At 40.0% G+C, this 16,033-nt stretch overlaps 1 non-coding gene across 1 annotated transcript; it reads left to right on the top strand.

Annotated features, from left to right (window-relative positions):
• Positions 1-7,897: 7,897 nt before the first annotated feature.
• LOC130959562 (small nucleolar RNA R71) lies at positions 7,898-8,005 on the top strand. Its single transcript, XR_009078635.1, has one exon. It is a non-coding gene; the product is annotated as a small nucleolar RNA R71 (small nucleolar RNA).
• Positions 8,006-16,033: the final 8,028 nt, after the last annotated feature.

Below are 16,033 nucleotides of genomic sequence, written 5' to 3'. Positions count from 1 at the left end.
TTCAGAATGGACCATGATAGATATATTCTATTATGGTCTATCTGAGTTCTCTAAGATGTCATTGGACCATTCTGCAGGTGGATCCATTCACCTAAAGAAAACACCTGCAGAAGCTCAAGAACTTATTGACATGGTTGCAAATAACCAGTTCATGTACACTTCTGAGAGGAATTACGTGAATAATGGGATGCCTCAAAGGAAGGGAGTTCTTAAAATTGATGCTCTGAATGCCATATTGGCTCAGAACAAAATGTTAACTCATCAAGTCAACATGATTTCTCAAAGTCTGAATGGATGGCAAAATGCATCCAACAGCACTAAAGAGGCATCTTCTGAAGAAGAAGCTTATGATCCTGAAAACCCTGCAATGGCAGAGGTAAATTATATGGGTAAACCTTATGGAAACACCTATAATTCATCATGGAGAAATCATCCAAATTTCTCATGGAAGGATCAACAAAAGCCTCAACAAGGCTTTAATAATGGTGGAAGAAATAGGCTTAGCAATAGCAAGCCTTTCCCATCATCTTCTCAGCAACTGACAGAAAATTCTGAGCGGAGCACCTCTAATTTAGCAAACTTATTCTCTGATCTGTCTAAGGCCACTTTAAGTTTTATGAGTGAAACAAGGTCCTCCATAAGAAATTTGGAGGCACAAGTAGGCCAGCTGAGTAAGAAAGTCACTGAAACTCCTCCTAGTACTCTCCCAAGCAATACAAAAGAGAATCCAAAGAGAGAGTGCAAGGCCATTGATATAATCAGTATGGCCAAACCTAGAGAGGAAGGAGAGGACATGAATCCCAATGAGGAAGACCTCATGGGACGTCTCTTAAGCAAGAAGGAGTTCCCTATTGAGGACCCACGGGAATCTGAGGCCCATATAGAGACCATAGAGATTCCATTAAACCTCCTTCTGCCATTCATGAGCTCTGAAGACTTTTCTTCCTCTGAAGAGGATGAAGATGCAACTGGAGAGCAAGTTGCTCAATATCTAGGAGCTATCATGAAGTTGAATGCCAAGTTATTTGGTAATGAGACTTGGGAAGGTGAACCTCCCTTGCTCATCAGTAAACTAGATACCTGGGTTCAGTAAATTTTACCTCAAAAGAGACAAGATCCTGGCAAATTCATAATACCATGTACCATAGGCACCATGACCTTTGAGAAAGCTCTGTGTGACCTAGGGTCAGGCATAAATCTTACGCCACTCTCTGTAATGGAGAAGTTGGGGATCATTGAGGTACAACCTGCCTTATTCTCATTACAAATGGCAGACAAGTCAGTAAGACAAGCCTATGGATTGGTAGAGGACGTGTTGGTAAAGGTTGAAGACCTTTACATCCCTGCTGATTTCATAATCTTAGACACTAGGAAGGAGGAGGATGAATGCATCATCCTTGGAAGACCTTTCCTAGCAACAGTAGGAGCTGTGATAGATGTTAACAGAGGAGAATTAGTCCTTCAATTGAATGGGGGCTACCTTATGTTTAAGGCTCAAGGATCTTCTTCTTTAACAATGGAGAGGAAGCATGAAAAGTTTCTCTCAGTACAGAGTCAAACAAAGCCCACACAATCAAACTCTAAGTTTGGTGTTGGGAGGCAACCCAATTTTTATTTATCTAATTTTATTTTATTTTCATTGTTCTTTCATGTTTTATTAGGTACATGATTGGTGCGCGAAATCGTGATCACTACAACTTCGCACAACTAACCAGCAAGTGCACTGGGTCGTCCAAGTAATAAACCTTACGCGAGTAAGGGTCGATCCCACGGAGATTGTTGGTATGAAGCAAGCTATGGTCACCTTGTAAATCTTAGTCAGGCAGACTCAAAGGGGTATAGATGATGAATAAAACATAAAGATAAAGATAGAGATACTTATGCATATCATTGGTGAGAGCTTCAGATAAGCGTATAAAGATGCTGTCCCTTCCGTCTCTCTGCTTTCCTACTGTCTTCATCCAATCCTTCTTACTCCTTTCCATGGCAAGCTTATGCAAGGGTTTCACCGTTGTCAGTGGCTACCTCCCATCCTCTCAGTGGAAATGTTCAACGCACCCTGTCACGGCACGGCTATCCATCTGTCGGTTCTCGATCAGGCCGGAATAGAATCCAGTGATTCTTTTGCGTCTGTCACTAACGCCCCGCCCTCAGGAGTTTGAAGCACGTCACAGTCATCCAATCATTGAATCCTACTCAGAATACCACAGACAAGGTTAGACCTTCCGGATTCTCTTGAATGCCGCCATCAGTTCTTGCCTATACCACGAAGACTCTGATCTCACGGAATGGCTGGCTCGTTTGTCAGGCGAGCGCTCGGTTGTCAGGCGATCAACCATGCATCGTGTTATCAGGAATCCAAGAGATAAACATTAGAGCCTCGTTTGCTTGTAGAACAAGAGTGGTTGTCAGTCACTTTGTTCATGAGTGAGAATGATGATGAGCATCACATAATCATCACATTCATCAAGTTCTTGAGTGCGAATGAATATCTTAGAACAAGAACAAGCTGAATTGAATAGAAGAACAATAGTAATTGCATTAATACTCGAGGTACAGCAGAGCTCCACACCTTAATCTATGGTGTGTAGAAACTCCACCGTTGAAAATACATAAGAACAAGGTCTAGGCATGGCCGTGAGGCCAGCCTCCCAAAGTGATCAAAAGATCTAAAGAACAAAAGATTCCAAAGATCAGAAGATGAAAATACAATAGTAAAAGGTCCTATATATAGAGAACTAGTAGCCTAGGGTGTACAGAGATGAGTAAATGACATAAAAATCCACTTTCGGGCCCACTTGGTGTGTGCTTGGGCTGAGCAATGAAGCATTTTCGTGTAGAGACTCTTCTTGGAGTTAAACGCCAGCTTTTATGCCAGTTTGGGCGTTTAACTCCCATTTAGGTGCCAGTTCCGGCGTTTAACGCTGGGAAATCTGAAGGTGACTTTGAACGCCGGTTTGGGCCATCAAATCTTGGGCAAAGTATGGACTATCATATATTGCTGGAAAGCCCAGAATGTCTACTTTCCAACGCCATTGAGAGCGCGCCAATTGGGCTTCTATAGCTCCAGAAAATCCACTTCGAGTGCAGGGAGGTCTGAATCCAACAGCATCTGCAGTCCTTTTCAGTCTCTGGATCAGATTTTTGCTCAGGTCCCTCAATTTCAGCCAGAAAATACCTGAAATCACAGAAAAACACACAAACTCATAGTAAAGTCCAGAAAAGTGAATTTTAACTAAAAACTAATAAAAATATACTAAAAACTCAACTAAATATACTAAAAACATACTAAAAACAATGCCAAAAAGCGTACAAATTATCCGCTCATCATCCATCATCTACCCAGGGAGCTCAAATAATCTCATTTTCTACCTGGAGCAGTGAAATCACTTCACTAAGTCTACCCAGGGAACTTAAATGTCCTCATTCAATAATCAACTCAAACTACTAAAAACATACTAAAAACAATGCCAAAAAGCGTACAAATTATCCGCTCATCACAACACCAAACTTAAATTGTTGCTTGTCCCCAAGCAACTGAAAATCAAATAAGATAAAAAGAAGAGAATATGCAATGAATTCCAAAAACATCTATGAAGATCAGTATCAATTAGATGAGCAGGACTTTTAGCTTTTTGCTTCTGAATAGTTTTGGCATCTCACTCTATCCTTTGAAATTCAGAATGATTGGCTTCTTTAGGAACTCAGAATCCAGATAGTGTTATTGATTCTCCTAGTTAAGTATGATGATTCTTGAACACAGCTACTTATTGAGTCTTGGCTGTGGCCCAAAGCACTCTGTCTTCTAGTATTACCACCGGATACATACATGCCACAGACACATAATTGGGTGAACCTTTTCAGATTGTGACTCAGCTTTGCTAAAGTCCCCAATTAGAGGTGTCCAGGGTTCTTAAGCACACTCTTTTTGCCTTGGATCACAACTTTATTTCTTTCTTTTTCTTTTTTTTTCTTTCTTTTTTTTTCGTTTTTTTTGTGTTCACTGCTTTTTCTTGCTTCAAGAATCATTTTTATGATTTTTCAGATCCTCAGTAACATGTCTCCTTTCTCATCATTCTTTCAAGAGCCAACATTCATGAACCACAAATTCAAAAGATATATGCACTGTTTAAGCATACATTCAGAAAACAAAAGTGTTGCCACCACATCAAAATAATCAATCTGTTATAAAATTCAAAATTCATGCAATTCTTCTCTTTTTCAATTAAGAACATTGTTTATTTAAGAAAGGTGATGGATTCATAGGACATTCATAACTTTAAGGCATAGACACTAAGACACTAATGATCATAAGACACAAACATGGACAAACATAAAGCATAAATTTTCGAAAAACAAGAAAATAAAGAACAAGGAGATTAAAGAACGGGTCCACCTTAGTGATGGCGGCTTGTTCTTCCTCTTGAAGGTCTTATGGAGTGCTTGAGCTCCTCAATATCTCTTCCTTGTCTTTGTTGCTCCTCTCTCATGATTCTTTGATCTTCTCTAATTTCATGGAGGAGGATGGAATGTTCTTGGTGCTCCACCCTTAGTTGTCCTATGTTGGAACTCAATTCTCCTAGGGAGGTGTTAATTTGCTCCCAATAGTTTTGTGGAGGAAAGTGCATCCCTTGAGGTATCTCAGGGATCTCATGATGAGAAAGGTCTCTTGTTTGCTCCATCCTCTTCTTAGTAATGGGCTTGTCCTCATCAATGGGGATGTCTCCCTCTATGTCAACTCCAACTGAATAACAGAGGTGACAAATGAGATGAGGAAAGGCTAACCTTGCTAAGGTAGAGGACTTGTCCGCCACCTTATAAAGTTCTTGGGCTATAACCTCATGAACTTCCACTTCTTCTCCAATCATGATGCTATGAATCATGATGGCCCGGTCTAGAGTAACTTCGGACCGGTTGCTAGTGAGAATGATTGAGCGTTGGATAAACTCCAACCATCCTCTAGCCACGGGCTTGAGGTCATGCCTTCTTAATTGAACTGGCTTCCCTCTTGAATCTCTCTTCCATTGGGTGCCCTCTTCACAGATGTCAGTGAGGACTTGGTCCAACCTTTGATCAAAGTTGACCCTTCTAGTGTAAGGATGTTCATCTCCTTGCATCATGGGCAAGTTGAATGCCAACCTTACATTTTCCGGACTAAAATCCAAGTATTTCCCCCGAACCATAGTAAGCCAATTCTTTGGATCCGGGTTCACACTTTGATCATGGTTCTTGGTGATCCATGCATTGGCATAGAACTCTTGAACCATTAAGATTCCGACTTGTTGAATGGGGTTGGTGAGAACTCCCCAACCTCTTCTTCGAATCTCATGTCAGATCTCCGGATATTCACTCTTTTTGAGTGAGAAAGGGACCTCGGGGATCACCTTCTTCAAGGCCACAACTCCATAGAAGTGGTCTTGATGCACCCTTGAGATGAATCTCTCCATCTCCCATGACTCGGAGGTGGAAGCTTTTGCCTTCCCTTTCCTCTTTCTAGAGGTTTCTCCGGCCTTGGATGCCATAAATGGTTATGGAAAAATAAAAAGCAATGCTTTTACCACACCAAACTTAAAAGGTTTTCTCATCCTCGAGCAAAAGAAGAAAGAAGAGAGTAGAAGAAGAAAAAATAAGGAAGAAGGGAATGGCTTTGTGTTCGGCCAAAGAGGGGGGAAGTGGTGTTTAAGTTGTGGGAAAATGAAGGGGTGAAGAAGGGTTTATATAGGAGAGGGTGGTGGGGTTGGTGGGGATCCTGTGGGGACCACAGATCCTGAGGTGTCAAGGAAAAGTCATCCCTGCACCAAATGGCATGAAAAACCACGTTTTGAGCCAATTCTGGCGTTAAACGCCGGGCTGGTGCCCATTTCTGGCATTTAACGCCAGGTTCTTGCCCTTTCCTGGCATTTAACGCCAGTCTGGTGCCCCTTTCTGGCGTTAAACGCCCAGAATGGTGCCAGACTGGGCGTTAAATGCCCACCTGCTAGCCTTACTGGCGTTTAAATGCCAGTAGGTCCTTCCTCCAGGGTGTGCTATTTTTCTTCCTGTTTTTCATTCTGTTTTTGCTTTTTCAATTGATTTTGTGACTTCTTATGATCATCAACCTACAAAAAACATAAAATAACAAAAGAAAATAGATAATATAGAACATTGGGTTGCCTCCCAACAAGCGCTTCTTTAATGTCAGTAGCTTGACAGAGGGCTCTCATGGAGCCTCACAGATACTCAGAGCAATGTTGGAACCTCCCAACACCAAACTTAGAGTTTGAATGTGGGGGTTCAACACCAAACTTAAAGTTTGGTTGTGGCCTCCCAACACCAAACTTAGAGTTTGACTGTGGGGGCTCTGCTTGACTCTGCTTTGAGAGAAGCTCTTCATGCTTCCTCTCCAATGTGACAGAGGGATATCCTTGAGCCTTAAACACAAAGGATTCTTCATTCACTTGAATGATCAGTTCACCTCCATCAACATCAATCACAGCCTTTGCTGTGGCTAGGAAGGGTCTGCCAAGGATGATAGATTCATCCATGCACTTCCCAGTCTCTAGGACTATGAAATCAGTAGGGGTGTAATGGTCTTCAACTTTTACCAGAACATCCTCTACAAGTCCATAAGCTTTTTTTCTTGAGTTGTCTGCCATCTCTAGTGAGATTCTTGCAGCTTGCACCTCATAGATCCCTAGCTTCTCCATTACAGAGAGAGGCATGAGGTTTACACTTGACCCTAAGTCACACAGAGCCTTCTTGAAGGTCATGGTGCCTATGGTACAAGGTATTGAAAACTTCCCAGGATCTTGTCTCTTTTGAGATAATTTCTGCCTAGACAAGTCATCCAGTTCTTTGGTGAGCAAAGGGGGTTCATCCTCCCAAGTCTCATTTCCAAATAACTTGTCATTTAGCTTCATGATTGCTCCAAGGTATTTAGCAACTTGCTCTTCAGTGACATACTCTTCCTCTTCAGAAGAAGAATACTCATCAGAGCTCATGAAAGGCAGAAGTAAGTCCAATGGAATCTCTATGGTCTCGTTTTGAGCCTCAGATTCCCATGGTTCCTCATTGGGGAACTCAGTGGAGGTCAGTGCACGCCCATTGGGGTCTTCCTCAGTGGCGTTCACTTCCTCTCCCTCCTCTCCAAATTCGGCCATGTTGATGGCCTTGCACTCTCCTTTTGGATTTCTTCTGTATTGCTTGGGAGAGTACTAGGAGAGAGTTCAGTAACTTTCTTGCTCAGCTGTCCCACTTGTGCCTCCAAATTCCTAATGGAGGACCTTGTTTCAGTCATGAAACTTTGAGTGGTCTTGATTAGATCAGAGACCATGTTTGCTAAGTCAGAGGGGTTCTGCTTAGAATTCTCTGTCTGTTGCTGAGAAGATGATGGAAAAGGCTTGCCATTGCTAAACCTGTTTCTTCCACCATTATTGTTGTTGAAACCTTGTTGAGGTCTCTCTTGATTCTTCCATGAGAAATTTGGATGATTTCTCCATGAAGAATTATAGGTGTTTCCATAGGGTTCTCCCATGTAATTCACCTCTTCCATTGAAGGGTTCTCAGGATCATAAGCTTCTTCTTCAGATGAAGCATCCTTAGTACTGCTTGGTGCATTTTGCATTCCAGACAGACTTTGAGAAATCAAATTGACTTGTTGAGTCAATATCTTGTTCTGAGCCAGAATGGCATTCAGAGTATCAATCTCAAGAACTCCTTTCTTCTGATTTGTCCCATTGTTCACAGGATTCCTTTCAGAAGTGTACATGAATTGGTTATTTGCAACCATTTCAATTAGTTCTTGAGCTTCTGTAGGAGTCTTCTTCAAATGAAGAGATCCTCCAGCAGAGCTATCCAAAGACATCTTGGATAGTTCAGAGAGACCATCATAGAAAATACCTATGATGCTCCATTCAGAAAGCATGTCAGAAGGACATTTTCTGATCAATTGTTTGTATCTTTCCCAAGCTTCATAGAGGGATTCTCCATCCTTCTGTCTGAAGGTTTGGACTTCCACTCTAAGCTTACTCAATTTTTGAGGTGGAAAGAACTTTGCCAAGAAGGCATTGACTAGCTTTTCCCATGAGTCCAGGCTTTCTTTAGGTTGTGAGTCCAACCATGTCCTAGCTCTGTCTCTTACAGCAAAAGGGAATAGCATAAGTCTGTAGACCTCAGGGTCAACCCCATTAGTCTTGACAGTGTCACAGATTTGCAAGAATTCAGCTAAGAACTGATGAGGATCTTCCAATGGAAGTCCATGGAACTTGCAATTCTGTTGCATTAGAGAAACTAATTGAGGCTTAAGCTCAAAGTTGTTTGCTCCAATGGCAGGGATAGAGATGCTTCTCCCATAGAAGTCGGGAGTAGGTGCAGTAAAGTCACCCAGCACCTTCCTTGCATTGTTGGCATTGTTGTTGTTTTCGGCTGCCATGGTTTCTTCTTCCTTGAAGATTTCTGTTAGGTCCTCTGTAGAGAGTTGTGCCTTAGCTTCTCTTAGCTTTCGCTTCAAGGTCCTTTCAGGTTCAGGGTCAGCTTCAACAAAAATGCCTTTGTCTTTGCTCCTGCTCATATGAAAGAGAAAAGAACAAGAAAATATGGAATCCTCTATGTCACAGTGTAGAGATTCCTTGAGGTGTCAGAGAAGAAGAAAAATAGAAGGAAGAAGGAGAAGAATTCGAACTTAGTCAGAGAGAGTTCGAATTGTGCATTGAGAAGGAGTGGTACTCCATAAATAGAAGGATGTAAGAAGAGAGGAAGAAATTTTCGAAAATTAAGTGAAAGATTTTGAAAACATTTTGAAAAACTTTAATTGATTTTCGAAAACCAATAGTGGGAAAGAAATCAAGTAATTTTTGAAAAAGATTTTGAAATTAGAGTTTAAAAAGATATGATTGAAAACTATTTTTTGAAAAAGATGTGATTAAAAAGATATGATTGAAAAGATATGATTTGAAAACAATTTTAAAAAGATTTAATTTTAAAAATTAATGACTTGCCTAACAAGAAAAGATATGATTCAAACATTAAACCTCTCTCAACAGAAAAGGCAACATACTTGAAATGTTCAATCAAATCATTAATTATTAGCAAGTATCTTTGAAAAAGGAAAGAAATTGATTTTGAAAACATTTGATTGAAAAGATTTGATTTGAAAAAGATTTGATTTTGAAAAACTTTGAAAACTTGAAAAAAATTGATTTGAAAACAAAATCCTTCCCCTTGTGCCATCCTGGCGCTAAACGCCCAGAATGGTGCACATTCTGGCGTTTAACGCCCAATGCACTACCTTTTTGGGCGTTAAACTTGGTGCGCGAAATCGTGATCACTACAACTTCGCACAACTAACCAGCAAGTGCACTGGGTCGTCCAGGTAATAAACCTTACGCGAGTAAGGGTCAATCCCACGGAGATTGTTGGTATGAAGCAAGCTATGGTCACCTTGTAAATCTTAGTCAGGCAGACTCAAAGGGGTATAGATGATGAATAAAACATAAAGATAAAGATAGAGATACTTATGCATATCATTGGTGAGAGCTTCAGATAAGCGTATGAAGATGCTGTCCCTTCCGTCTCTCTGCTTTCCTACTGTCTTCATCCAATCCTTCTTACTCCTTTCCATGGCAAGCTTATGCAAGGGTTTCACCGTTGTCAGTGGCTACCTCCCATCCTCTCAGTGGAAATGTTCAACGCACCCTGTCACGGCACGGCTATCCATCTGTCGGTTCTCGATCAAGCCGGAATAGAATCCCGTGATTCTTTTGCGTCTGTCACTAACGCCCCGCCCTCAGGAGTTTGAAGCATGTCACAGTCATCCAATCATTGAATCCTACTCAGAATACCACAGACAAGGTTAGACCTTCCGGATTCTCTTGAATGCCGCCATCAGTTCTTGCCTATACCACGAAGACTCTGATCTCACAGAATGGCTGGCTCGTTTGTCAGGCGAGCGCTCGGTTGTCAGGCGATCAACCATGCATCGTGTTATCAGGAATCCAAGAGATAAACATTAGAGCCTCGTTTGCTTGTAGAACAAGAGTGGTTGTCAGTCACTTTGTTCATGAGTGAGAATGATGATGAGCGTCACATAATCATCACATTCATCAAGTTCTTGAGTGCGAATGAATATCTTAGAACAAGAACAAGCTGAATTGAATAGAAGAACAATAGTAATTGCATTAATACTCGAGGTACAGCAGAGCTCCACACCTTAATCTATGGTGTGTAGAAACTCCACCGTTGAAAATACATAAGAACAAGGTCTAGGCATGGCCGTGAGGCCAGCCTCCCAAAGTGATCAAAAGATCTAAAGAACAAAAGATTCCAAAGATCAGAAGATGAAAATACAATAGTAAAAGGTCCTATATATAGAGAACTAGTAGCCTAGGGTGTACAGAGATGAGTAAATGACATAAAAATCCACTTCCAGGCCCACTTGGTGTGTGCTTGGGCTGAGCAATGAAGCATTTTCGTGTAGAGACTCTTCTTGGAGTTAAACGCCAGCTTTTATGCCAGTTTGGGCGTTTAACTCCCATTTAGGTGCCAGTTCCGGCGTTTAACGCTGGGAAATCTGAAGGTGACTTTGAACACCGGTTTGGGCCATCAAATCTTGGGCAAAGTATGGACTATCATATATTGCTGAAAGGCCCAAGATGTCTACTTTCCAACGCCGTTGAGAGCGCGCCAATTGGGCTTCTGTAGCTCCAGAAAATCCACATCGAGTGCAGGGAGGTCAGAATCCAACAGCATCTGCAGTCCTTTTCAGTCTCTGGATCAGATTTTTGCTCAGGTCCCTCAATTTCAGCCAGAAAATACCTGAAATCACAGAAAAACACACAAACTCATAGTAAAGTCCAGAAAAGTGAATTTTAACTAAAATCTCAACTCAAACTACTAAAAACATACTAAAAACAATGCCAAAAAGCGTACAAATTATCCGCTCATCAATGATCATGTGGAGTCGCGAAAAAATATTAAAATTAAAAACAGAATCAAAAACAGCAGAAGAAAAAACACACCCTGGAGGAAGGACATACTGGCGTTTAAATGCCAGTAAGGAGCATCTGGCTGGCGTTCAACGCCAGAACAGAGCATGGATCTGGCGTTGAACGCCAGAAACAAGCAACATCCTGGCGTTCAAACGCCAGGAATGCACCCTGAGGAGAGCTGGCGCTAAACGCCAGAAACAAGCATGGAACTAGCGTTCAACGCCAGAAACATGCTGCACCTGTGCGTTGAACGCCCAGAACATGCATCACTTCGGCCTTTAAACGCCAGAATTGCATGAAAAGGCATTTTACATGCCTAATTGGTGCAGGGATGTAAATCCTTGACACCTCAGGATCTGTGGACCCCACAGGATCCCCACCTACCATATTCTCTCCTCTTCTCAACATTCATCCTCTCTTTCCAATAAACACTCTTCCCCAAAACCCTTCACCAATCACCTCAATCTCTCTTCTCAATTACCCCCTTCACCACTCACATCCATCCACTCTTTCCCATAAACCCCACCTACCTTCAAAATTCAAAATTTCTTTCCCACCCAAACCCACCCTAAATAGGGGAACCTACTCCCTCTCCCCTCCCTATATAAACCCCTCCATTCTCCTTCATTTTCACACAACACACCCCCTCTTCTATACCTTGGCCGAATACACCTCCCCCTCACTCTCCTCCATATTTTCTCCTCTTCTTCTTCTTTTCTTTCTTCTCTTGCTCGAGGGCGAGCAATATTCTAAGTGTGGTGTGGTAAAAGCATAAGCTTTTTATTTTTCCATTACCATTGATAGCACCTAAGGCCAGAGAAACCTCTAGAAAAGGAAAAGGGAAGACAAAAGCTTCCACCTCCGAGTCATGGGAGATGGAGAGATTCATCTCCAAAGCCCATCAAGACCACTTCTATGATGTTGTGGCTAAGAAGAAGGTGATCCCTGAGGTCCCTTTCAAGCTCAAGAAAAATGAGTTTCCGGAGATCCGACATGAGATTCAAAGAAGAAGTTGAGAAGTTCTGACCAACCCCATTCAACAAGTTGGAATCTTGATGGTTCAAGAGTTCTATTCCAATGCATGGATCACTAGGAACCATGATCAAAGTATGAACCCGAACCCAAAGAATTATCTTACAATGGTTCGGGGGAAATACTTTGATTTTGGTATGTTGGTGACACTGAGAGTGAGAGAAGGGAGAGGGGATTGGGATTTGGGGGCATTTGGGCTATGCTTTTTTTTAATTAAACCAAAACGATGCTGTTTGGTGTTGAAGGGGAGAACCAGACTTAAAAAATACTGGCCGATTCGTTCGATTCACCGGTTAACCACCACACACGAAACATGTAGCAGCGACGACCCAACCCCCACTATTCTAAATCGGATAGCTTTGCCCTGGAAAGGCCAAGTCGTGTAGTGGCTCACTCCACCCCAAATGAATTCAAGCTTAAATATGGTGAGACTGGTTAAGTTTCTTTGCTCAATGTTTTCCACCAATCTTTTTATGTTTCTGGTGTGTAGGTATGGCCCATTAAAGATTTTGGACCTTTTTTGAAACACTGATTTGGGGTGTAATTTATAATGTAAGTTACCATTTTTGAGTAGCACAATTTAAGTTTCAAAGGCAAAATACTGCTACTAGTACTACTAATTTAGATTTTGTCCAACTATTTACTTATAGCTTAAAATTATTTCATTATTATCAGTTTTTTCCAATCTTTTCTTCTTCTCAATCTTGCACTGTAATCCTAGAGTAGTAGTATTTTAGGGATGTAAATTTTACTTAAATTCTATGTAAACCCAGGCAAATTGAAAAAGCTTCATTTCATAAATGGTGTTGTAACCTAGATTATTCTCTTTGTTTTTTGTAGTAGCATAGGTTTTGTTAATAATTCACATGCTCAAAGATGAGGTAATGTAGTATTTGATTTGGTGTTTTTATTCTTTGTATTTTTACTTTTGCTTTTTCGAAGACAAATAAAGAAGTATATCAGTGGTGCACTGGTGCGCTGTTTTACAACCACAGACTAACCGGCAAGTGCACCGGGTCGTACCAAGTAATAGCTTACATGAGTAATGGTCGATCTCACGAGGTTTGATGGATCAAGCAACAATGATTGAGTGATTGGCTTAGTTAGTCAAGCAGAAAAGAGTGTTTTGGTATTCAAAGAGCACTAAACAGTAAATTAAGAATTTCAAAAAGCAAGCAGCAATAAGTTGGGAATAAAATATGGAGAAAATAGTTAAGGCTTCAAAGTTATCTATTTTCTGGATTCATTTTTCTTACTAACTATTTTAATCATGCAAGATTTAATTCATGGCAAACTATATGTGACTAGACCCTAATTCCTTAGACCTTCCTAGTCTCCTCTAAAATTTATCAACTGCCAATTCCTTGGTCAATTAATTCCAATTAGAGAGTGATGATCAAGTTCCAGTTTATATGCCACAAGAATCCTAATTATCCAAAAATAAGGGGATTATATGTCATGTATCCCGTTAAATACAAACAATTAGAAATTCAGGATAATATGTTTTCAAGCTGTTGTTCAAGTAAAGATCTTTTCCAAGTTTTACAAGAACTCAATTAGAACATGGGTCATACTTCCGTTCCACCCAAATTCATAAGATGAAGAGCGAAAACAATTCTTAAATTATAAATCCATACATGAATTAAAATAGAAAAAGCAATAAAATCAATCCATACAAATAGACAGAGCTCCTAACCTTAACAATAGAAGATTAGTTGCTCATGGAATGTGGAATGTAAATTTGTATAGAATTCCCTAATGGAATCCCCCTAATTGGACCTCTAATAGAAGAGAAGTCTCTCCTTTTTATAACTAATCCTAATTAATTTAAAATCTAATATTTAAAATTAAGATAATATCTTTTCCTATTTTCAAATTCAAATTTGAATTTAAATCAAAATTAACTAACTACTCTGCGTCTTGTAATGTGGGGACCACTTGGCTTCACTGGATCTGCGCCTAACTTGGGTGCTGAAATGGAGCCCAGAAATCACCCCCAGTATTTTCTGCATTTTCTGCTCGTGGTACATGTCACGCGTACACATCAGTCACGCGTACGCGTCGATGGTCTTTCTCGCAAGTCACGCGGACGCGTCACTGAGCAAATCTTCAAATCACGCGTACGCGTCAGTCACGCGCACGTGTCGTCATGGAAAGCTCCAAATTACGCGCACGCGTCAAGCACGTGTGCGTGTCGCTCCTCGCAGCCATCTCCTTTGATTCTTGTGCTGCAGAAACTCCATCAAATCTAGCCGAATGCTACCTAAAATAAACATATTGCACAAAACTCAAAATAGCATCCATAGGGGCTAAAATATAATTAATTCTTGATTAAACTCAACAAATTAGATGCAAATTCACTAGGAAAAGACAGAAAAGATGTTCACGCATCACTACACTAAACTTGAACTGTTGCTTGTCCTCAAGCAACCAAAACTAACATAGGCTTAGGATGTGAATTTGCATGAGAATGAGAGTTCGATTAACTCATGTCTCTTCTTATAGTGGGGTTTACAACTGCAATCCTGAATAGTTTTGGCATTTCACTTGATCTTTTGAAATTCAGAATGATTGGAATCCATAGGAATTCAGAATTCAGATAGTGTTATTGATTCTCCTAGTTCAGTATGTTGATTCTTGAACACAGCTACTTTATGAGTCTTGGCCGTGACCCTAAGCATTTTATTTTCCAGTATTACCACCGGATACATAAATGCCACAGACACATAACTGGGTGAACCTTTTCAGATTGTGCCCAGAGTTCTTAAGCACACTCTTTTTACTTTGGATCACAACTTTAACCGTTTAGTCTCAAGATTTTCACTTCACACCTTCACGCCACAAGCACATGGTTAAGGACAGCTTAATTTAGCCACTTAGGCCAAGGTTTTATTCCTTTGGGCCCTCTTATCCATTAATGCTCAAAGTCTTGGATCCTTTTTACTCTTTGCCTTTTAGTTTAAAGGGTTATTGGCTTTTTCTGCTTGCTTTTTCTTTTTTTCTTTCTCTTTATTTTTTATTTTATTCTATTTTTTTTCGCAAGCTTTGTGTTTTTCACTACTTTTTCTTGGTTCAATAATCAATTTTATGATTTTTCAGATTATCAATAACATTTCTCTTTTTTTCATCATTCTTTCAAGAGCCAACAATTTTAACATTCATAAACTTCACTATAAAAATATGCACTATTCATGTCATGCATTCAGAATTACAGAAAATACCACCACATTTAAGTAAATAAGACTACTCTTAAAATTAACTCAATTTCTCATGCAATAGATCACTTTTGTATTTTTTTATTTGAATTCAAGCTTAGTGAGTAATACATGAGACATCTTTTTAGAATTAAAAAAATTAAGAGAAAACAAAACTAGACCTAGGATTCTAACTAATAAAAGATCATGCAACAAACAAAGCAAAATAGTAGAAAGCTGATGGAGTGCAGAAGCTGGTGAATTAAAAATTTATTTAAATGGTTATGTTGCAAGTATAGTTCTTAACTCATCGAAAATCTGCCTATCAATTTAGAAATATGTCACAGAAAGTTTAAATTAAAATTACTGGGAGTTTTAAGTCCCAGGTCATCTCCCAACGAGTTGCAGAAAAGTGTGCTGTTTTATTAATCAGATATTCCAAGAAGTTGAGCTAAGTAAATTGGAATTTAAATTGAGGAATTTTAAATAATATAAATAAAAGCCTTGAGTGGGAATTGATTGGTTAGAATCTCTATCATTGATGGTGTGATTGTAAGATTAATTTATAATTAATAGTTGTTCTGTTTGGTTATCCCTTACTAGGTAAGGGAAAGTCAAACAAGTGGGAATGCCAGATCTGTTCACAAGTTGCAACCCACTTAGTTCAAAGGGATTGGCGTCGGTGACAAGATAGCAATCCAACATTTAACCCAATTACAAATTTTTCCTTCAATCCTTCCAACTCAAGAGTTCCTTTTAATCAACTCCCCATCAAGTAATGAAACTACTCACGCATTGTAAATAAAGAATCCATGGCACATGAAAGGGAATTAAAAGAGACAT

The sequence above is a fragment of the Arachis stenosperma genome, chromosome 10 (genome assembly GCF_014773155.1).
Source record: "Arachis stenosperma cultivar V10309 chromosome 10, arast.V10309.gnm1.PFL2, whole genome shotgun sequence".
NCBI classification, from domain to species: domain Eukaryota; kingdom Viridiplantae; phylum Streptophyta; class Magnoliopsida; order Fabales; family Fabaceae; genus Arachis; species Arachis stenosperma.
Note: the sequence above shows the minus strand (reverse complement) of the source record. Positions and strands in the feature narration are given on the sequence as shown.